This window comes from Culex pipiens, chromosome 1 (assembly GCF_016801865.2).
Source record: "Culex pipiens pallens isolate TS chromosome 1, TS_CPP_V2, whole genome shotgun sequence".
In the NCBI taxonomy this organism is placed as follows: domain Eukaryota; kingdom Metazoa; phylum Arthropoda; class Insecta; order Diptera; family Culicidae; genus Culex; species Culex pipiens.
This window is the reverse complement of record NC_068937.1, coordinates 50,915,235-50,938,507: the sequence shown is the minus strand read 5'-3', so window position 1 is coordinate 50,938,507 and position 23,273 is coordinate 50,915,235. Positions and strand designations below refer to the sequence as shown.

Below are 23,273 nucleotides of genomic sequence, written 5' to 3'. Positions count from 1 at the left end.
TTGTAAAATTTGTAAAATTTGTAAAATTTGTAAAATTTGTAAAATTTGTAAAATTTGTAAAATTTGTAAAATTTGTAAAATTTGTAAAATTTGTAAAATTTGTAAAATTTGTAAAATTTGTAAAATTTGTAAAATTTGTAAAATTTGTAAAATTTGTAAAATTTGTAAAATTTGTAAGATTTGTAAAATTTGTAAAATTTGTAAAATTTGTAAAATTTGTAAAATTTGTAAAATTTGTAAGATTTGTAAAATTTGTAAAATTTGTAAAATTTGTAAAATTTGTAAAATTTGTAAAATTTGTAAAATTTGTAAAATTTGTAAAATTTGTAAAATTTGTAAAATTTGTAAAATTTGTAAAATTTGTAAAATTTGTAAAATTTGTAAAATTTGTAAAATTTGTAAAATTTGTAAAATTTGTAAAATTTGTAAAATTTGTAAAATTTGTAAAATTTGTAAAATTTGTAAAATTTGTAAAATTTGTAAAATTTGTAAAATTTGTAAAATTTGTAAAATTTGTAAAATTTGTAAAATTTGTAAAATTTGTAAAATTTGTAAAATTTGTTAAATTTGTTATATTTGTTAAATTTGTTAAATTTGTTAAATTTGTTAAATTTGTTAAATTTGTTAAATTTGTTAAATTTGTTAAATTTGTTAAATTTGTTAAATTTGTTAAATTTGTTAAATTTGTTAAATTTGTTAAATTTGTTAAATTTGTTAAATTTGTTAAATTTGTTAAATTTGTTAAATTTGTTAAATTTGTTAAATTTGTTAAATTTGTTAAATTTGTTAAATTTGTTAAATTTGTTAAATTTGTTAAATTTGTTAAATTTGTTAAATTTGTTAAATTTGTAAAATTTGCTACATTTGTAAAATTTGTAAAATTTGTAAAATTTGTAAATTTTTTAAAATTTGTACAATTTGTAAAATTTTCTTTTGAAATATTGATAGTTTACGTGAAAGAGTTGTTATGCCGCAACTGCAGAGTCATTTCTTTCCTCTTCCATAAAAAGCAATACTCAACCTAATCGCATTAAATTACATTTCGCAATTGAATTCACTTTCACAAGGGTGTGTAATTAAACGCTGTTTAAAAGCAACATTACCTTAATTGAAAAAGTATCCTCCATGGAACTGAATGACCACGTTGATGAATAATAATTATGATTATCAACCGAGCGTGTAGCATAACAACTCTATTTGCAATCATCATAATTAATTGATTTAATCTGGCGATTGATAAACTTACACTGAATGTGGAATTAAAATAATCACAATAACAAAGTGATAACGGTGCCATTCCTCTTTATGGAATTGTGAACACATTTCACCACCATTTTATCCCTCGTTCGTGCAGCCAACATTTCTATAAAAGATGCAAAAAAAGCCCCTGGAAAGTCCCATAAAAAATGCTTATTTACTGCCAGAATTGTATTGCTTTTTCCCCAGGAACTGTGCCAACCACAAATGAAAAACATCAACAGAACCTCAGAAGCCACCACCACAAGAATTTCGCTGCTGTTGGAATTTCGCGGAAATGCGAAAATATATTCAAAAAAAAAGTTCATCACAGTTTAATTTTGAAATTCCTACGCAGTTTACGACGGGATGGTATTCCATTCACAAGGAAAAAGCTAGGTATTTAGGAAAGTTGATATAAATCATTTTTTTTTTCACTGTTTTTTGATGGTCAGAATTGTTGATCCAAGCTAAACAAAATTATGGCATTGGCTTAATTAGTTTTCGTTCATTGAATTGGTTAAATAAAATTATTTTTTTTAAATAAAAATCTCCCCTCAAAAACGTCCACAACTTCTTTAAAGCAAAACGTTAAGCTGGATATTTTTCAACACCTTTTTGAAACGAGAAACATGTTTTCCCGAGGTCTCCAAGGAGAAACACACTTCAGCAGACAAATACTCTTCGCACAATTGTACACCCAAACGAGAAATGCTTGTCAACTGAGCTCACCATGCAATTTGCACTCTTGTTTAGTCGCAATAGCTCAAAAATGTGCGAGCTCGAGAAATGAAAACAAACACAATTTGTTAAAAATTGGTTATTTTGTTCCAGAACTCCAAAACTCACCTTTGAGTGCACGAATGAAAACTTTCCTAAGAAGGCTTCAAAGGTTTCAGGACAGAGCGGAGGAGAGGACTACTTTTCATGGAAAATCTCCTCGAGGATTCCCGCTACAAAAACACGTATTGATGAACTCCCGAAAGGACCGAACGGACGGTGTCCTTGCTCATTTCTGAGAACGGAGAAATTTTAGGCAAATTCGAGGGTAAAGGTCAAAGGTGCAGGACTTTAATGTTGGAGCGCAAATCTTCCTCAATCTGTTGTTGCTATCTCCTTGGGGAGAGAAAATGTTTTCCCTTTTTATGATGACGAAATTGGAAACCTTTGTCACTTGTTTGAAAAATGTCAAAAGGGATTAGAGCGAAGAAAAGAAGTTATTCTTACGATTCCTCAAAGGTCACAAAAGCTTAAACAGTCTCTCAATATTCAAAATTGATGAGAAAGTTACTCGTCTAAGAGTGATGATAAACTATTTTATAACATTCTAATAATGTGAAATAAACTATCAGATTATTCTTTTTTTTAATGATAAACATACAAAAGGCGTTTAAATTGACAAACTCTCATACTCTGACGTCTCAACGAACTCAATACCTCATTCCAAAACAACAACAACAACAATCTTTTGTTGTGAAACATCCACAAATTGATTGACATCGAATCCTTCCAAATAACAACTTCCCCCTCCCACCCCCCAAAATGAAGGAAAGAACGCACGCGAATTTTTGGCTATTATTAGATCGATGAAGCTCACTGGAGCATGGCTTAATTATCTGGCTTCCAGGAAGCAACAGCCAACACGCGGGAAAATTCCGGAAGACGAATCGGTGAAGCTTGTTTTGGTGGTTGTAACCCCACCTCTATTTTTTTTTCGTTGACGTTGTTGTGAATTCTCCGAAACGAGTTCAATGTCCTGAGGAGAGGAAACTGTTGTTGATTTTTGGCTTTGACAATACAGTGTTAATATTCCAGTGAGATAAAAGGTGTTAATTTACTATTTTTATGTAATTTTTACTTTCTATTTGTTTATTTGTTTTTCTCTAAGAATCCATTTTTTCATTTTGCTTTTCAATTGTGTCACGTTACAAAATGTTTCGATCATCTCGTTCATTTCGTTTAGGAATCAATTCAGGAAAATTAATAAAATTTATTCCTGAAATATTTCAGCTAAAGCTAGTTTCTTCTTTTACAACCATTAAATCATTTTGTACATGTTAGGGCCCTTCTAGATAATTGTATACTATGTATATGGGTAATTCTCCGCCAACTCACACAGCAGTTGCCCCGACCCCTCTTCGATTTGCGTGATACTTTGTCCTAAGGGATAACTTTTGTCCCTGATCACGAATCCGAGGTCCATTTTTTGATATCTCGTGACGGAGGGGCGGTACGACCCCTTCCATTTTTGAACATGCGAAAAAAGAGATGTTTTTCAATAATTTGCAGCCTGAAATGGTGATGAGATAGAAATTTGGTGTCAAAGGACTTATATATAAAATTAGACGCCCGATTTGATGGCGTACTCAGAATTCCGAAAAAACGTATTTTTCATCGAAAAAAACACTAAAAAAGTTTTAAAAATTCTCCCATTTTCCGTTACTCGACTGTAAAAATTTTGTACTTTTCGAATCTACATTGACCCAGAAGGGTCATTTTTTCATTTAGAACAAAAATTTTCATTTGAAAATTTCAAGCTTCCTCTTAGTATATATTTTTTTAAATATGGTTATATTTTAAAGTATAAATACTTTAAACTTGTTTTCGTAAAATCGCGATAACTCGTGATGATAATAAGCAAACCAATTTTTTTTGTAATTGTCTGCTCTACAACTTTGTAGAACATTGTTACACTTTAAAAAATAACCCTGCAAAGTTAGAAAAAAACACGAAATTTTAAAATGAAAAAATTACCCTTCTGGGTCAATGTAGATTCGAAAAGTACATTAAATTTCCCATAAAATGACATGTTCCAAAAAAAATTACAGTCAAGTAACGGAAAATGGGAGAATTTAAAAAAAATAAGTGATTTTTTCGATGAAAAATATGAACAAAATGAAATTTTTTGTTCATGAAAAACGAATTTTGGTAAATTCCAAGGTTGTTACACGGCGTGTTTTCTGGGCAACCTTAAGGAAAAAAAATAGTCATCGCTACTTTCAAAAGTATTTTATAGGAAATATAAATAACAGTCCAGGAAACCTGTCAAATGATGTGTTTCATGTGTTATTTACTCATCAATAAGTGCAAAATAAGACAAGAAACAACTTTGTTGAAGGTTGCAAACCGCTAAACATTTTGAAAATTTTGTTTTAACCGAATTTTGAATATGTGAGATTTATTCAGAAATTAAAATCATAAAACCGCATTAAAATATTATTATTACAAGAATAAATAGATTATTACATAATTGTTGTGTACAAATAACACCGGTCTACTATGATTCAGCTTGGAATAAGCTGATACAACCGAAATGTTTACAGGTTTGAGATTGATAGGGTATTACAAGATTTTTATAAATAAAAAACATATTTCCTTAATCAAACATTAACCACACGGAGAAAAAAGAGTTCCCAAAATCGTGAACATGCGTTCATGAAAATAGGAACCACGAACAAAGTGTTCAAATCTCATGGTACGATTTCGAAAAACGTACCATGGAATTTGAACACTTTGTTCGTGGTTCCCATTTTCATGAACGCTTGTTCACGATTTTAGGAACTCTTTTTTCTCCGTGCAGTTGCATGAATACAAAACATGTTTAATACTCGAAATTAAACTGCAAACTACTGTTACAAGCTTTAAGAAAAAAAAACTTTCTATTAGTGTGAAATGATTGTTTTAGTTTTTTTTTTGTACTAAATGATCAAGGAAAAAGCAATATTTTAGAAGTATATAAGACTCTCATCTTTAATCTCATCTTTTTAAAAAATGTTTATTTCTTGATTCTTGTTCAAATAGTTTGGAAAGACTTTTTTTTTGTTTTTTTTTTTTGTTAAAATAATAAATAATATTGTTCAAACAAAAAAAAAGTTTGTGACGGTGTTTTCAGAATTCTGAATTGGAAGAATCAAGTTTTATTGCTACTTTTAAGTGCATTTTCAACAGTAAACATTTTATAAAATTTTATATTTATTTTATCCTCATTAAAATATAACTTTTGAAGCTTGTAACAGTAATATGTAGTACATTTCGATTTTAAATCATATTTGTATTAATGTTCCTGGTTAATGTTTGCTTAAGAAAATATCAAATTTATTCATTAAAAATCAATAATACTATTAACAATCACAAACCTTCCAAAGTTTTGGTTGAACAAGCTAAATCAGAGCAGACTCGTGATATTTGTACACAAAAAATATATGTAATAATCTTATAAAAATATATATTTTACATGGTTTTATGATTAAAATTTCTGAATAAATTCCATATATTAAAAAAATGGTTAAAACTTAATTTTCAAAATGTTTTGCGATTTGCAACCTTCTACAAAGTTGTTTCTTGTCTTATTTTGCACATTTTGATGAGTAAATGACACATGAAACACATCATTTCATAAGTTTTCTGAACAGTTAGTATAAAATTTCCAATAAATAATAAAGAAATTTAAACCAAAAAACTTAAAATAGAGATATCTCAGAAATTGCCCGATGAAACATTTCGCTCTTAGAAGCATTGGAATGCTGAGAAAATTTCCTATAAAACACATTTGAAAGTAGCTATGACTATTTTTTCTTGATAAGGTTGTTCTAGAAAACACGCCGTGTGTTAACGATAAAATTATCGAGGTTCAATAACGCTTACGATAGTTCTATCCTTATCGCTATCGTCATTCCGATATTTCTATCGGCGATAATTTTATCGACGATAATCGACGATACTTCTTATACTTAAAAATATTTCTAAAATTTACTTAAACCAACCAAATCATGTTGAAATTTCAAGCTTCCTCTTAGTATATATATTTTTTTAAATATGGTATTTTTTTGAGTATAAATACTATAAAAAATCACAAAAAAACGTATTTTTTGAAAGTAATCAAATTTTTCTAATTTGCATTGTGAGTATCAAACGATTCGAAATTTTAAATACATTTTCACTGTTTTGGAGTCTTTGAATGAATCACTTATTTTTTTACAAAACACCGTATTTTCTCGAAAATAGTCATATTTTTAAAATTCGCAATGTGTGTATCAAACGATTAGAAATTTTGAGTGTATTTTAACTGTTTTAGAGTTTTTTGAATAAAAAAAAAACAGGTAAAATTTCGGTTCTTTGTGCAAATTTGAGTACTTCATTCAAAAAACTCAAAAACAGTCATAATACATAAACAAATGCGCTCCTTTTATACCCATATTGCAAATCATAGAAATTTTAGCGATAATTTTTGAAAATATGAGTATTTTATTTTAAAAAAACTTTACAACAGTTAAAATGCATGAAAAATTTCGAATCGTTTGTGTATCACAATATTGCATATTATAAAAATGTGAGTATTTACGAGAAAATAGGCGCCATCCATGAAGTATGTCATGCTAAAATCGGAAAAATCAATCCCCCCGTCACATTTTGCCAGACCCTCCCCCCTTTGTTTTCGATGGGATTTTTTATAGTTATTATTTCTTTAAATTCTCATAATTTTGGTAGTTTTGCCAATTTTAATATAAAAAAATATATGTTGTCTAATTATTCATTTTTTAGAATTAACAATTCAAGATAAAAAACAGTTTTTAATCTTTTAAAAATAAGAAGACCTGGTATAACATTCAAATATTGAAAAATCTTGAAAACTGTTTTTCACAGCTTTGTATCTAATTAGTGCAAACCATTTATAGCAGTTTTCTTATGAACATCCTACTTCCAAAGCATTTATTTTTATCGAGCAAGATTTTGCAAAATATTGATGTTCTTGCTGAATAAAAAAATGTGACTTTATAATCAAATAAATCGACGTCGTCGTGCTATCTTGTCGCACCCGCCATTTCGACGTTCCGAGAAAAAACGCGTTTTAATGTTTGACCTTGAATATTCAAAAACGAGAGCACGCAATGTAAACAATAACAAACACGTTTTGTTTGGCTCACCATTCTGTGCATTGTCCCAAAGTTTGGTTGAAGTTGGTTGCTGGAGTCCCGAGTTATAATTGCAAATGTTTACGGTAGTCTAGCTTGTACGTGCGACAAACGCATCCTGACTTTCCTGGCCTGAAATCCCTTTGGCCTTTTGTCGCACTTACATCAATTTTCATGGAGTGACAAGATAGCACGACAAGATTGAAACTACTTTCATATGTAAAGTGACAAAAATGCACGGAGTTTTTTCGGTTTTTGTTGAATATCTCAGGATTGAAATAGAATTTTGGGGATCTGTGAAGGTCAAAAGGTGAGGCATTGTGAGCTGCACAATATGGCGTTCTTAACTCAATTTGGCCCAAAATGCACGTACGACAAGTTAGCACGATGGCGACGAAATGTAATATTTCTTAATAATTGTGAGCATACAATTTTAGAAAAGAGGATTTAATTCAATTGTATACGTTTCGAATTAATATTATGCAATCATAAAAAAAATCTTGCGTGACGTCACAGTCTTGCAACCCCCCCCCTCCACCCTTTATCTTGTCACACGTACGGTAACCCCCCCCCCCTCCCCCTAAGAGCGTACGTACTTTATGGATGACGCCATACGGTATTTTGTGAAAATTTTAATTTTTCATTGAAAAAAACTCTAAAACAGTTAAAATATATTTTAACTTTTGAATAGTTTAATACCCATATTGCGAATCATAAAAAATAGAATTTTCGAGAAAATACGTTATTTTTTTGTAAATATTTATTAGTTTCATGTTTTGAGCGTTTCTATAGAACTTACATTTAGTCTTTTTCTGTAATCCATGTCGACGAAAATGGCTTTGGTAGAAGTACTTTTGCCCTATCATGTACAAGCTGATTGGAATAGGTGTTGAGGATTAGTTTAAGAATTTCACAATGGCTACCGGTGTTGTTACTGATCTCACCTGATGATTGATTAAATTTACGTAGTAATTAAGCACCAAATTCCTTATTTATTTGTCCTCAAGATTATTTGTCCTTGATTATTTGTCCTCAAGAAACCAAAGCTCTAAATCTCACCGTGAGGCCGCTACCAATTTGTCACGCTAGATTTCGGTTTCGGACCACTGTGCATTGGAGAATGACAAGAAAAGTTACAAGATTCAGAACGGAATTGCAAAAAGTTCTTTTTTATTTCATAGTATAGGCCCCTCTTTTAAATCTACAATCAAAGCGAACTAACATTTAAATAATTAACACCCGTGAAACATCTTAAGCTACACATGACATTTTCTGGGTGGAAGCATCGCTAAAATTATTTATTTTCGGGTCAATGAATGTCACTTTGCCTCCTCCTTTCAGCATCGCAATCCTCGTGACAGAAAAGTGAAATGAGATCAAACGAACCCGGAATTTCATCAAAATCAAAATCATGTCTGTCCTCCAACTCCACCGACGGCGTGTCACACGTATCACCATTAAGTCATTTCAATTAATGATATTCAAACCATTCATCATCACAGATCACACCCTTGCTCGTATTCGTACTCATGAATAGTACGCGGAAAGTTGGGTTGAAAAAACTTCAAACAGATCGGTTCGTCATCCGTAGAAAAAAGCTTACATCACACGTGTCGGGATGAGAGCACGGATGTGGAAGAAATCCCCCCGAATAACTTACCGTGTGGAATGATGGGTAACTTTACATGGCGTTGAATGTAAAATAAATCAGATTTGAGAAAATTCAATTTGTTTAGTTCGGAAGAACTTTTGAAAAGATCACATTAATTTTCGCTCGACAAAACAAAACTTTACATACAATTCCACGTAAAATTCCGTTTTTTCTACCTTTTCTATCCACACGTCCATCACGACACGGGCAGCACGTGGTGGGGGAGGTGTAACCTCAGAAATGGATGGTGCAAACTTTCCCGCATCACGTGGTTTGCTTCCCTGCCCCTTTCCCCACAAAAAACGGCGAGATAATATATGTTGATGGTAAAAGTTTTTCCGTTAAATATTCCATTCTGTGACGCGCGAGGATTTTTTTTTGTGCTGTATTCTTGTAACTTTGCCTGTATGCAATGCAATCAGCGAACCGTAAATGTAAATATTGCCAAACAACGGGTGAGTGAGTGTGTGTCTAAGAGTTGGTTGGTGCGTGTGTGTGCACAGTAAAAAAAATAAATTATTGAAATTATTGAATTATTGAAAGTTTGATAGTTGAAAGTTACCTCTATTGAAATGTTATTTTATCTAATTTTTTGCGGTAAAGAGAAAATTTACATGAAAAAAGTGTAAATTTACATATTCTTCGAGGCATTTTTCTGACACAAAATCCGTCCACATTCCCAGATATCACCATGATTATTTTTAAACTGTGTAGGTGTTGAATTTTCCCCCCAATCCAGCCACTTTTATCACACAGCTCTTCTTTCCGGAAAGTCCCTTCCGCTGACTGATGTAATCCTTGTGATGAAGTCCTTTAAGGGTGCTGTGATGCCGCATTCAAGTATAACGCGTCAGGGTTAAGCTGAACAAATTTGGGATGTGTCTCTCTAGTCACGTAAAAGAGACAGTAATTTGTGTTGAGCTAGTGGAAATTTGTTTTCCGGCAATACTGAAGGTGTATTCAAAATCAAAAAAAAAATCCCGCTATATTAAAGGATATGCCGGTCAAGCATAGCCGATTTTTTCATAAATTCTCAAAAAATTTAAAATAAAATTATGCTCAAATACAATACGATTCAAACTTTTAATGATACAATACACACAAAAAAGTGCAACCGACGGGATTCAAAACCAGCAATCACGGAAAGGACTGACGCCTTAGACAGCTCGGCTAATGGAGCAGTTACATATTTCTGGATGTAATTTTTTCATCAAATTTGATAAAATGATGCAGATTTTTTTTCTACAACCAGGCATTTTACATGCAAACGATTTTTGGTGGTGTAATATTACCAAAATTAGGATTGCGGAAGTAGCACTTTGCAGCGAAAAATTGGTAAATACAAATTTTAAAAGGTTTAATTTATTTTTTTCTAGTATGATTATTTGTACTGTTGGGCTTGGATAGTTAAACTTTTATATTTAAAAAGAAAAGAGAATTATGGTAACATTACAAAATGTGTTATATGATCTCAAAATACATGTAAATTTACATCACTTTATGTGGAATTTAAATTATTCGAGGTGAAATTACATTGAAAACAGATAATATTTAACCATATATTTTTTTTAATCTTAAATAATTTAACTGTGTGACCTAGCCTTACTGGAAATTTAAAACTTGCGAAATGTCTAATAAATATGTTATCATGTCTTTCCGTTAGTAAAGAGTGACTAGTACGTCCTAAATTCATAACATTTTTATTTGCACCAAATTGCCTCAACATTTCCCTAACTCAAACATTTTGCGAACGTCAACAAAAGCCCACTAGAGTGTCCTTGAACCTTTCCCGCCTAATTTCCGCCACCAACAAAAAAAAGGAAGAAAAAAGCTGCGGAAAACACTTTCCCCCGATTATTTACCAATCGATAAAGCTCACTCCACCTTGCTAAACCGAAAATGTTTACACTGCGAATCATCGCACATTTCCGAGCAGAATTTGGTGCGGAGGGTGACGAAAATACAGGGCACACAACAAAAACAAAAAGAGAGAAAAATAAGTAGAAAAAACAGAGTTCCCTAATTTGGTCGGTGAGAAGATTGAATGACGTCAACGGAAAAACGGAAGTACATTTTGGTCTTGAAGTGAGGAGACACGCACATGTTTTGGGGCTTTTGAGAAAAAAGTAGATAATTTGGAAAAAAGACGTGAGAAATAAGAAGTGACAATGAGAAGTATATAGTGAGCAGTGAAAAATTAATGAAAATTGTGAGAGGCCAATTGTAACAACAACAACAATAAAAAAAGGGAAGTGAGAAATGAGCAGTGAGTTGTGAGTAGTGAGTCGTGAATTTGTACTAACAAATTCCCTCCGTGCCGTCATCGCCAGCATCATGAGCGTGCCCCCCTCTCAAAAGATGCAATAAAAACGAGAGAAACCCAACCATTTTCATAATTGTTATCATTGCTCATCATCGTCGTCGTCGCGTCGTGTTGTCGTTATGTTTATGGTGTTTACCGAAGCCGGCCGCAAACACAACGAAGCACGACCAGCTTGCGGCCCAGAATCAGTCGTCGTAGTCCGCGGTCATCACCGAGATCGTTCTGACGAAGTTGGGGGCGTTCGAAAATTGCGTACTTTGATGAATTGTGAGAAGTTAGTTTGCGAAAAAATCAGTATGAGTTGTAATGAGTAATGAGTAATAAGTAATGAGTTGTAATGAATAATGAGCAATGAGTAATGAGTAATGAGTAATGAGTAATGAGTAATGAGTAATGAGTAATGAGTAATAAGCAATGAGTAATGAGTAATGAGTAATGAGTAATGAGTAATGAGTAATGAGTAATGAGTAATAAGTAATGAGTAATGAGTAATGAGTAATGAGTAATGAGTAATGAGTAATGAGTAATGAGTAATGAGTAATGAGTAATAAGTAATGAGTAATAAGTAATGAGTAATGAGTAATGAGTGATGAGTAATAAGTAATGAGTAATGAGTAATGAGTAATGAGTAATGGGTAAGGAGTAATGAGTAATGGTAATGGTAATGAGTATTTGGTAATGAGTTATGAGTATGGAGTAATGAGGAATGAGAAATGTGAGTTATAAGTAATAAGTAGTGAGTTGTGAAACAAGCTGCAAACAAATCATAACGTAACTTCTGCCCTAACCACGAAAAACTTTGCCGCAACCACAGCCCTGATGGTGATGTTATTTTTGGAGAATGGCCGAAAAAATGTGTCCACAAAGCCGTTTTGTGGCCACCATTACCACAATGGTGGCCATCAAACGGCACATCCTGACCCTGTCAAGAGGAGAACTCAGGGATCAGGAGCTTCACTATTTTGAAGGGTACACTTGAATCGCTTTTTGGAAGTGAAGTTGGAAATTTGAGTGATGGATCGCGAGTTCGTCAATTGTAAAGGTTTTTAAGAGGGGTGCTGCTTGCAATTATAAACTTTTTTCCACTCTTAAAATTTTGTGATTACCGTCTGTTTCCTGCCGGAAAGCTTCTAGTAATCACTTTCGTGCTCCAAGAAACCCCCCAAAAATGAAGAAGCAGCTCCCGATTAAATCACCAATCTAATTAGCACTTTTTCTTCTCGACCAAGAGAGTTTCTTTCGATTTTTTTATCTTCTTGTTTTGTGGTAGAAGCCCGGTACTCGCAACAGAGTCGTAAATTAATAAGATTTCCGCCGCGTCGCGTCCGACCATTAACGGTTTTTGGGGGTTCCACGTGGCCGGCAGAGCGAGAGGAAGCGCCCAGTATGATAACAAAGTTATCCAATAAAAAGAATCGTTATTACACCTTGGGAAAACAAGGGGGAGCAGGAGGCGGAGGAGAAGGGATTGAGTGACCAACAAGAAATGAGATGAGTTTGGGGAAGAAGGGACGAAAAAAGGATGCTTCGGGTCGGAAGTGAAGCACGTGTTCCATTATGTTTTGCAGAAAAGAGGTAAAAACTCGTTGGTAATCTTAAACATTGGGTGCAAAAAAAAAAAACGAGCACTGTGAAAAGTTGTTTACTTCAACGAATTTGACACCAACCCTCAATCTGATATTCAAATTCTCAAATTTGAATCTCTTGTTTTGAAGTCTAATTCTTCATTCCAAGATCCAAAATCAAAAATATGCACCCTCTATCTTTGAATGAATCTCATATTCCTTCCTAGGGCAATTTCTATTGCAAAATCCTATTCCTAACCCTTATTCCTAGATCCTATTCCTATTTCCTATTTACAATTTCATATTTCCTTTTTCCTATTTCCTATTTCCTATTTCCTTTTTCCTATTTCCTATTTCCTTTTTCCTATTTCCTATTTCCTATTTCCTATTTCCTATTTCCTATTTCCTATTTCCTATTTCCTATTTCCTATTTCCTATTTCCTATTTCCTATTTCCTATTTCCTATTTCCTATTTCCTATTTCCTATTTCCTATTTCCTATTTCCTATTTCCTATTTCCTATTTCCTATTTCCTATTTCCTATTTCCTATTTCCTATTTCCTATTTCCTATTTCCTATTTCCTATTTCCTATTTCCTATTTCCTATTTCCTGTTTCCTATTTCCTATTTCCTTTTTCCTATTTAACATTTCCTATTGCCTATTTCCTATTTCCTTTTTCCTATATCCTATTTTATATTTCCTATTTCCTATTTCCTTTCTATTCCATATTGCAGAAATAAGATCCTTAACATGGATCTAAAACCTTAATGTAAATACTAGGTTAATACTAGATCCTGAAGACTAATCATAAATCTTATTCCAAGATTCTATTTCTAGATAGCAAACTAAATCTCAAGATAAGAGGTTATTTTTTTTTCAATTTTCAATTTGTGTTTTTCCTTCCAAGACAAAACAAAATCTTCAGCTTAGATGAAGAAACTAAACCCTCCTAAACGGAAAGTTTCAACAGGAAGCATCTTTAGCAAGAGGTTCATCGTCCGGAAGAAAGCTACCGCCCTTTCGGGGTGATACATTTTTAATGGCGTCTAATTTCCGGCTAGACCCTGCGAGAAACTTGACCTTCTTGCGGGCTCAGGTAAATTCAACCCTTAAAATCGAGGGGCTGCACAAATTCTTAATACTAATGAGCCGTAAATTAGTCCTAGGGTTAAAACGAGCTTTTCATCATTGAGTGATGAAGTTGCACCTGGTAGTATCAAGAGATATCTGATTCTTTTGAAACTATGAAATTCAATCAGTGCAAAAATGAATAAAACATTATTCAGCTGAATTCACCATCATACTCTTGGTATTGTCGTGAAGAATCACCATTACTTGCGAGAGGTCGTTATTGAAATTACAACAAAAAGAAAATCTCGTGAAAAATTCGTCCAATTTCCATCCATTATCCGGAAAGCGGACCCTTTTCTGCTGTCAGCCGGATTGATGTAAATTGTAAATTCTTCCGAGCTTTCTTGCACGACCCAACCCCACTTTTCAAACCAGGTATTGCTTGTATCTCGAGTGCGGAAGCTCTCTTGTCGTTGACCCAGTTTCCGGTACCTGGGCGCTCAACTAGCAATATCCGAGAGGGGCCACCCGGCTGTGTTGGTGTTGTGGGTCGTCGATAGCGGTGACAGGTTCCGCACAATCTCGTCGTTTCAGGCTTCAAACTTTGGGGAGAAAGGAGGAAAAATAATGCAGGTTCACGATGGTTCACAGTTTGAATGAAATTTTTATAAGAAAATCGACAAAGTTGCCTAAAACATTGTATTAAATAATGCAAATCTAATAACAAGTTTCACTTCGAACCCAACTCACATGGACAAATTGGCTAAAGTTTTACCAATTTTAACTAAAACTTCTGACTTATAAAATAAACAAAAATTACATCAAATTTGAAGAAAGCTGAAAATCTGCCCAAATAAGATTGCTTCCCTATTTTGAGCAAAGTTGGGGGTGGCATTCAACGGCGAGCTACCTTTTTGCGTAATAAAATCTACTTTGTTAGAACATCAAGGCCGTGTCGTGACTGGATGTTACACAACAGATAGGATGGCACTCCATCTTTCCTGGATGCTGGTGTGGGAAGAAGCTTTCACGTGTTCTCAAAAGTAGTTTTATTACATCTCAAGGGAATTGTGTGTGGGAAAGTTTATGAGGTTTCAAAATCACTACCACAAGAGCGGATTCTAATGAGATTTATAATGTTTCACATTTCAGGAGACGGGATTCTTAAGGATTTGCAAAATACAAACTTTTATCTTTTAAATGATAAAAAGTACAGCTATAATCAAGATCGAAATTTAAACTTTTGCAAAAATACAAATCACGAAACTTTGTAATTATTATAAATGCATTTGAATAAATCTGATGAGATACTCACATATAACTAAGTTGTGTAAACCTCAACAAACTAATGTTGTGTGTAATGTACCTGGAAAGAAAGATAAAAAGAATATTAGGAAAGAGTATTTAGTAATGAGTTCAATATTTTTATAATGATAAGTGCCATGTTTTTTTTCATATAAATTAAACTGAAATTTTATTGAATATCTAACAGCAAAATCCCTTTTTAAATAAACTTGTTCCAGTAATTTATCCCTCTATCGCCCATGGTTGCAGCAGAGCACCACTAAATTTTCACTTCTAATTGAAATATCTCAAAACCTATTAAATGAATTGCTCTAATTCTTTTAGCATATTGTTAATAAGGGTGTTTACTGATTCCAATTAAAATTTCATCTAATTTGTCCAAGTCATTAAAAAATGGCAAGGTAAAACGAAAAAATCCCGATTTTGCTCTGGGCGGGAAGGGGTTAATATTGAAATTTGTCTATAAAACAAAATTTCTGTTGAAAATGGCAAAATCGTTGTTCATGCGTCATTTGCAGATTGAAGAATTTTCATTTTTTTGTCATTTTTTTTGAAAATCATTTCACTTGACTTTAAACTAGTTTTACCCTTCACATCAGAAAGTAGGATCGAGATTTTTTTTTGATTCAAATACAATTATTTAAAATAATAACACAGATTATTTGAGAATTTAGCAATTTTTGTAATTTTTGGATTGGATAAAACTTTTTCGATTTCCATTCTAAGAAGCCATTTTGCATCATAAGTTTTCCCAAACAAGGCTACACACAATTTTGCGAGTTGTTGTATGGCCATGTAAATATTCGAAAATCTGTATCTTGAGAAGATGATTTTCTGGTCGATTTGGTGTCTTCGGTCAAGTTGTAAAAAAATTGGCAAACGGAAAAACAAAATACCAATTTATTCAGTTTGAGAAAATTCCCAAATTACGTATTTTTGAATTTTAGCATTTTTTTTGTGCTTTAGGGAAATAAAACAGGCATCTGTTGCTCTACAGCTAAGGATGGTACAAAATCGGGTAACAAGGTTTAGATTTTTTTGAAAAAAGGTGATTTTTTAACACTTGTATACACGGAGAGACCGGCCGGGGCAAATCTAAGAAAATCTTGGTTAATTTAACTAAAAGTATGGGTTAATTTTTTACACAGCTTTTTTTCAACAATCGATTGTTGATTTTGTTAACCCGAAATTGCTGACCACCTGTAACTAAAATTAACTAAAAAAATAGTTGGAATTGCTATTTTTGTTGGTTAAATGGCCGAAAAAAATTCTAGCAGTCGACTGCTAGAATATTTTTTTCGGAAAATTAGCTAAAACTTTCTTGTTTTCATCTGAAATACTGTGGAATATTCTGTTAAAAACTGGCTGGGACATATTTTTCAACTATTTTTCAACAATTTTTTTTCGTTGTATCAACCGAAATATTTTTGCATGCAGCAAATTATTAGTGGTTTATAACAAAACATTTCTTAATTAGACATAATTTATGTAAGTGTTGATATATTTTGATCCGGGTTCGCAACGACTGATTATTTTTTAATCTTTCTGGTTTTGGCGAGCAGTCTTGTCGAAAAAGAAAAACAGATTTTCTCTACTTCACCGACGTTTCGGCCTCAAAATAAAGGCCGAAACGTCGGTGAAGTAGAGAAAATCTGTTTTTCTTCTTCGACAAGACTGCTCGCCAAAACCAGAAAGAGTGTTGATATATATTTTCTTTAATTATCTAACGATATAGGCTGGGCCGAATTTCTAGCTATATTTTAACTAATGTCATACTTGAATACAGAAAAATATTCGTAAATTTAGTCAGTAATTATCTGTTGTTAGCAGTATTTTTATTGAATTTGCAGTAAATTTTGTAATAATGCCCCACAAATTAATGCTGAGTGTTTTTATTTTCGCATTTATTCTGCCTAAAAATTTAACGTTTTGTACTAATTTGTTTTTTTTTTTGCGTAAGTTGTTAAATTACTGTTTAAAAGCATCAAAACAAAACTTTTTTTACTGTTGTTATAATACATGAAAAGTTTGACTAATGTTCAAAAAAATTACGTTGCATTAATCTATAAATAATAATAAAAAGCATAAGTATTACAAATTTCTCGTGAATTCCTTAAAAATAAAAACCGAGAAAAAATTTCACCAAGTTTTAAGCTTATATTTTTATTATGTTGTATAAAATTAAGTGTTGTATTCACTTACCATCACTGTGAAATCATCCGATAAGTCATCATCATCTACAACGGTCTCAGGTTTAGTTATTTTTCTTGTGGTGGGACACAGAATTTTCACCAAAGTGAACTGTTTGCTGCAAAAAGACATGTGAAATTTATTAGTAATTTAATAAAAAATTCTTAATTTCGGCTATCAAATATATTATAATGAGGAAAGAAGAAATATCAATAATGCTACTTACCAAGCTTGCATTAATTTAACAATTACTTTTGGCAACACACTTTCACTGCATTTGATTCAATTTATTCCACAATCTCCGATTCCTGAAAAAAAATTTTAGTTTAACTTACCAGTTTATTGAGCAGTCGTTATTGCAACAAAACTTTCAAGATAATAAATATCTTCTTTTATATATTTTACATTTTTTTTATATTTTACTTCATCTTTTTTTTATGTTGTCATGTGTTTCTATGTATTTTATAGTTGATGATTCAGATAAAAAGAATGGTTCATTAATATTTTATCCGTATAGTAAACACGAAGCTTTTTAATGATTCAGTTTTCTAATAAGAATCACATTAGATAAATTATTGTGCAAAAATAAACCCATACTTACTTGGATTAACTAACATTTTGTTAAATTTGCCCGGGCTGCTCTATCCGTGAAGAGTCGGCCCGCATTTCCCTTCTATTGCCCTCTCTTTCCATCAAACATTCTTATAACGTGTTCAACTCACTCGCATTAGAGGTCCTCATGGCGAAGGTCGTCCTCTTGCTCGTCATAGTTTATCACCTGCAAAGAAATCATCAACAAACCTACTCACCAATTCCACCTCCCCAGTTGCAACACTTTGATTTGCCACTTCAACAATAGCTAAATAGTGTAGTTTTCACATTTCACATCCTCTCACTTCATAATTAACAACACAAACTCAACAATTCGACCGCTCCCGTTCGAATCTTGACTTCAAATGACAGACGTAAACAAACCCAAGTTCATCTTTTAAATATTCAACCAAATGTAAATTATATTCAACCAACAAAATTTTTGATTTTCCTAAAACCAAAGCTAACAGTCGAGCACGTTCATTCGAGTTCGGGAAATCTGTTAGCTTTTTGCCTTTAGCATTTTCAACAAACAGGTTATTACATTAATACTAAATTTTGGTTATTTTAACTGAAAATTGGCAGTAACAAGTACGTTTTTGTTAAAATTTACGAAAGTAAAATCAACAATTTTAATTGTTAAAATTTCTGGGCCCAGTCTCTCCGTGTAGTATCGAAAAGAAACTTTTTTCATTTTTTTTGTTTCGAACGGCAATGTTACTTAATACATGGATGTTAGACATAAAATTCCATTCTAATAAGCATTTTTCAGAATTGCAAAAAAATGTTGTAAGCAACTCGTGGCGAAACTTGATTTTTTCATCATTCATCATTTGTCATCACTTTTAAACTAACGATGCCCCGGAAACTTTTGGTTCGATTGTCATTGTAACAAATTTATCCTTTGTGAAATTTTCTGCTCTCTTCTATAACAATAATTAATAAATATTGGATTCATTCATCAAAGTCCAAAAGAAAATTTTGTCAGCCTGTCGAAAATATTGATTTCAGGGGTACTTTTCCTTCAAAGGTATGATTGAATTGCAACAAAAAAAACTGCAAAATTTCACCTTAAAATTCATATGAGTTGAACAAGGTGAAATTTATTTCAAAATAAATCATTTTCGTTTTTAAATTGAAGTCCTAAGAATTTTTTTTTACATTTTTTTCAATTTTTTTCAAAATCATGTCTCCAATATCAGATTAAGCTTTATCCTAATTTCTAGCGCAAAAGATGCATCTTAAAAACACAACAACCCTAAAACATATCAAAGAAACCTGAAAATATAAAAAAATAAAAAAATTAACTTTCAGCGACAAGGCAAATTTATTTCATGCTTTCCGATTCCAGAAAATCTGCAGATTTTATGGGAAAAGTTACGTAAAATCAAATTTGATCACAGGAGGCTGAATAGGCAAAAAAGGTTAAAAACGAACGAAGTTTGTCGGGTACGGCTTGTGATGTATAAACACATTATGTGATACTTTTTGCATATTTTTTTAATTAAGCTTGAAAATTAGTTAGTTTTTCGCCACGCATATATGATTTGGCTCCATACGACCGTTTTCATGCAATATTGACATTTCCAGTATGAGGATGAGGAATGCAATTAGTTGATTCTTCGGCACTTATTATGAAACCATTTATCTTCTAAATAATTTAATTTTATCGAAAAAAACGATAAAATTTTTAGTAAGACATTTTTATTTCATCAAAAAATTAAAAAAAAACCCGATTTAATCCCACCTGGGGTGAGATAGAGCCTTTCTTACTTAAGAATATAACAATGTTAGAACTTTTTTCAATTCATAACATCGACTTTGTTTATTTATAACGTCAGCACAAAAGAAAGTCTTATGATGAAAGCAATGTATTATAAATGATATGATTTCCAAAAGAAATAAAAAACGCAATTTTTACCAGAAGAATATTTTCAATCGTTTATGACAAACGCGATCATAGCAAGCTTCCCATGCGCCAGTTACAACGCACACCGCGGTTTTGGTTTTTTAGCTTCGGTACCGCACCACTACACACTCAATCGCGAGAACCTTAGGTAGAAAGCCATTGGCGTCGCCAGCATTGAAAACTTTGAAAACGATATAAAAGATGAAAAGCTTAGAAAGCTCCAATTAATCCAATGATTCCTGTTAAATAAACTTACGAAAATGAAGCCTACATTTAGGCCTTCATTCTAGGAGCGCACGGGAAACAAATTGATTGTAGCCGGATGAATGTCCTATGTCACAATTTTTTTGCATAAACATTGGACAGTTATGCAAAAACGGACAGGGCAAAAGAAACCGAAAAGCTACGATATCTTACATATTGAAGGAAACATCGGTAGACAAGCTACTACAAAATGAGTATAAGTCGAGCCACAAAATATATGCGCCAGCATTATTGCGCCAGTATTCGAAGCTCAACTTGACGACTTGTCGACTTGGCGACGAAGCGTCGAAAATCGATGCAGTGTGATGCAGTAATATTTACGAAGATGAAAATGACGTCCAGCCTTAAAGTAAAACCTATACCTGTCTTTAGTAAGAAAGGCAAAACGTTTCAAATACAATTTAATGTGATGTTACCAAGTGACAAAAATTCAGTTAGCAAAAAATACGGGTTTTCATGCATTGTTCCTCTTGCCCCAACGGGTTGCTCGTCTTGCCCCACATACAGCAGACGATCTGAAAAACAATAATTTTCAAATCGATTTTTTTATGGTCAAAATAGTTTTTTTAACACTCGTTCTATATAGTCATAGTCAAGAGTCTAAAAAAAGTTGATTATCAAAATATCCAACAATTTTTTTTCGTTTTCAATAGGTTTTAACAAGCTTTTCCTTAGCTTGTTTCCCCACTAGGCAGGGTTGCCTGTTTGCCAGATAAAACAGGGAATACCAGATTTTTCAAGTGTCAGCCAGAATAAAGATTCACCCTTCTCAGTGCCAGATAGTGGCAGATTTTTCACTTTATGCCCATTTTTAACATTTCTTGATTAAAATGAACGATTTTTTTTCGAAAATTAAGTAAATCGAATGTGTTTTTCATGAAGAAAATGTAAATTCATTATTTTTGAGGCCATTAAATCAGTTAACCCGTATGAATTCTACAAACTTCTCAATTTATTCATATTCTCCCTCCCCATCAGAACAAAGAATTGTTAGTTTTTCATCTGCCAGATTTTTCCGAATTTTTAATCGATACCTTGTCAGATTTTTTAAATTTTGACCTGGTAACCCTGCCACTAGGTAGTGTATGTTCAAGATTGTGTGTACTTAATTGTTTTATAAGGTCTAACTCTGCTTGATTCAAGTTAGAGTGAAGTAAATCTAGTGCAATTAAACCTTAGCCCTGTCCCTCTTCCATGTTAAGCTTTCTGCACCATCATCAGTGCCAATCTAGCGTCACAATTTCAATTAGCACTCCCCTCCGTTCCTTTCATCTCTGCTGACTTTTGCTCTTTGCATGCTCTAAGGCTAATTCTAAACCTTTGCAGCCGGACGATTAACCCGTCAATCATTCGCACCTGGCTTTTGTTCAGGGGAAAGTGAATCCCACCCTTCCCCTCAGGACAGTCTTTCTAATCCAACAAACAAGTAACATTTCCATTACAAAGCCATTGTTCTTGGTAATATCTCGAGGGGGCGGGGATAACGGGGGGATCGGAGGTGTTTAATATGCTAATTAAAATCAACCCAGTTGGAACTGACACGGCGAGTGGCTTTGGCCAGTTCCCCCCAACCACGTACAAAAAGTCACGACCTGTCAGGAAGCTTTCCATCAGAGCCAGGACCAGATGGCAAGACCAAGTTATACACATTTCATTGTTGTGTTGAATTGTCGACTAATGTAAATAATGCTTAAGGGGATTAAAATTTGCTTTCTAAATTAATTGGTTTCGAGCGAGTGGATTTTTAAACAAGCCAAGTCGAAAGATAATGGTTTGAATATTTAATTGTTCCAAAATATTTTTTCTGGGAGTAATTGAAATTCTCAAAACAAGCGTGCAAATTGGAATTCGTGATACTTTTGCTAGCATTGAACTTAAAGCACCATCAAATCCTGAACACAACTTCAGAACTTGAAGATCTTAATCTTCCCATCCCACCTCAACAGCTGGCGGAGCGAGATTGAGATGTTTTCCCGGGGCTTCATTATGCTTTCAAGAATTCTTTGTGGAAGCTTTCTATCCCGGCGCCTATTCAACAGCAGACTAGTTCCCACACCACCCCTCGGCATGAAAACAACAGCAGCAACAGAAACAATAATAATTATGTACGCAAGTAGCTAAGCTGCTGCTCTTCACCTGTATATACCTACTATATAAAGGCAGGCAGTTCTCAGTCTCTAAAACCACTTTCCGGGCATCCATCAGTGCTCATTTCCAACAGACTGACGGATGGCGGCTTTCGAGGATTGGAAAACCGTTTTCCCTCACCCGCCCCCCGCTCCTCACTTCTAGCCATAACGACTCACTTCTCGGAAATGTCCACCTTGGACGATGCGAATATTGGACCGTTGTTTCGGGTGGAATTGAAATTTTCGAAGAAGCTTTGCAAAATGTTAGTGAATTTTCACGATTTGTCAGACAGCGTGAAATTCAGCAACTCCCGCGAAAATCAGTTGAATTCGCGGATTTTCTTTAAGCCTGATCTACAGTGGCTAGTTGCAGAATGTTGCTTCTGTCACTTTTGCCCCTGTTTACTTTGTTACTTTGATGTCAGACAGGGATCGCAGCAACCGATGGTCGATACTCGACTGACATCTGGATCAACTTGATGAATGTTTTCACAAGAGTTTGCCTAAGTTTGATTGTAGATGAGGCTTAAGTCAATGCATAAAAACAACAAAATTGGACAGAAATGTCATCGAATAATGTATTTTATTCAAATATAATTCGTTTTTGATTGAAACACGTGATACAGTTGGCTCTCTGGCACACAAAGAGAGTCCACTGTATTTCTTATTTGAACTAGTGGAGATATGTTATTTAAAAAAAATAAATTTGGGAAGGTTCGGAAGACAAAAAAAAAAATTAAACAAATTTTATTAAGGGAATGCAGATAAAGCCAACGCAGATTTATTTGGAGTTTTGCCGAAAATGTTTCAAGAAATTTGGTGACAAACTAATGTTTGCTAAAAATAACAATTTTCATTGATTAAAATGAGAACAATCGATTTACAGCAATAGTAGTATTTCGTTGATGTTTGCGATTTGAATAGAATTTTTCACTCAGAAGCTTTAAAGCATATAGATTCAATCATCTTCCTCTGTATCGATTTTACAAATACTGGGTTAGGGAATGAACCAAGGTAAGGAATTGAATAATTTAAGTAAACTGTTCAGAAGGACTGAAGATTCAATCGAAAAAGACTTAATATTTAAAACCCGATTTAATCCCACCTGGGGTGAGAAAGAGCCTTTC

The 23,273-nt window shown here is 33.0% G+C and overlaps 1 protein-coding gene across 9 annotated transcripts in view; it reads right to left on the bottom strand.

Annotated features, from left to right (window-relative positions):
* Positions 1-23,273, bottom strand: part of LOC120431692 (eye-specific diacylglycerol kinase) — a 298,340-nt gene that overhangs the window by 197,651 nt on the left and 77,416 nt on the right. For 2 of the 9 annotated variants that reach the window (XM_052706670.1, XM_039596964.2), the window contains exon 3: positions 15,074-15,124. The exons of the other annotated variants lie outside the window; for them this stretch is intronic. The gene's annotated coding sequence lies outside the window, so the exon portion shown is untranslated. The remainder of the gene's footprint in view (positions 1-15,073; positions 15,125-23,273) is intronic. 9 annotated transcript variants of the gene reach the window in all.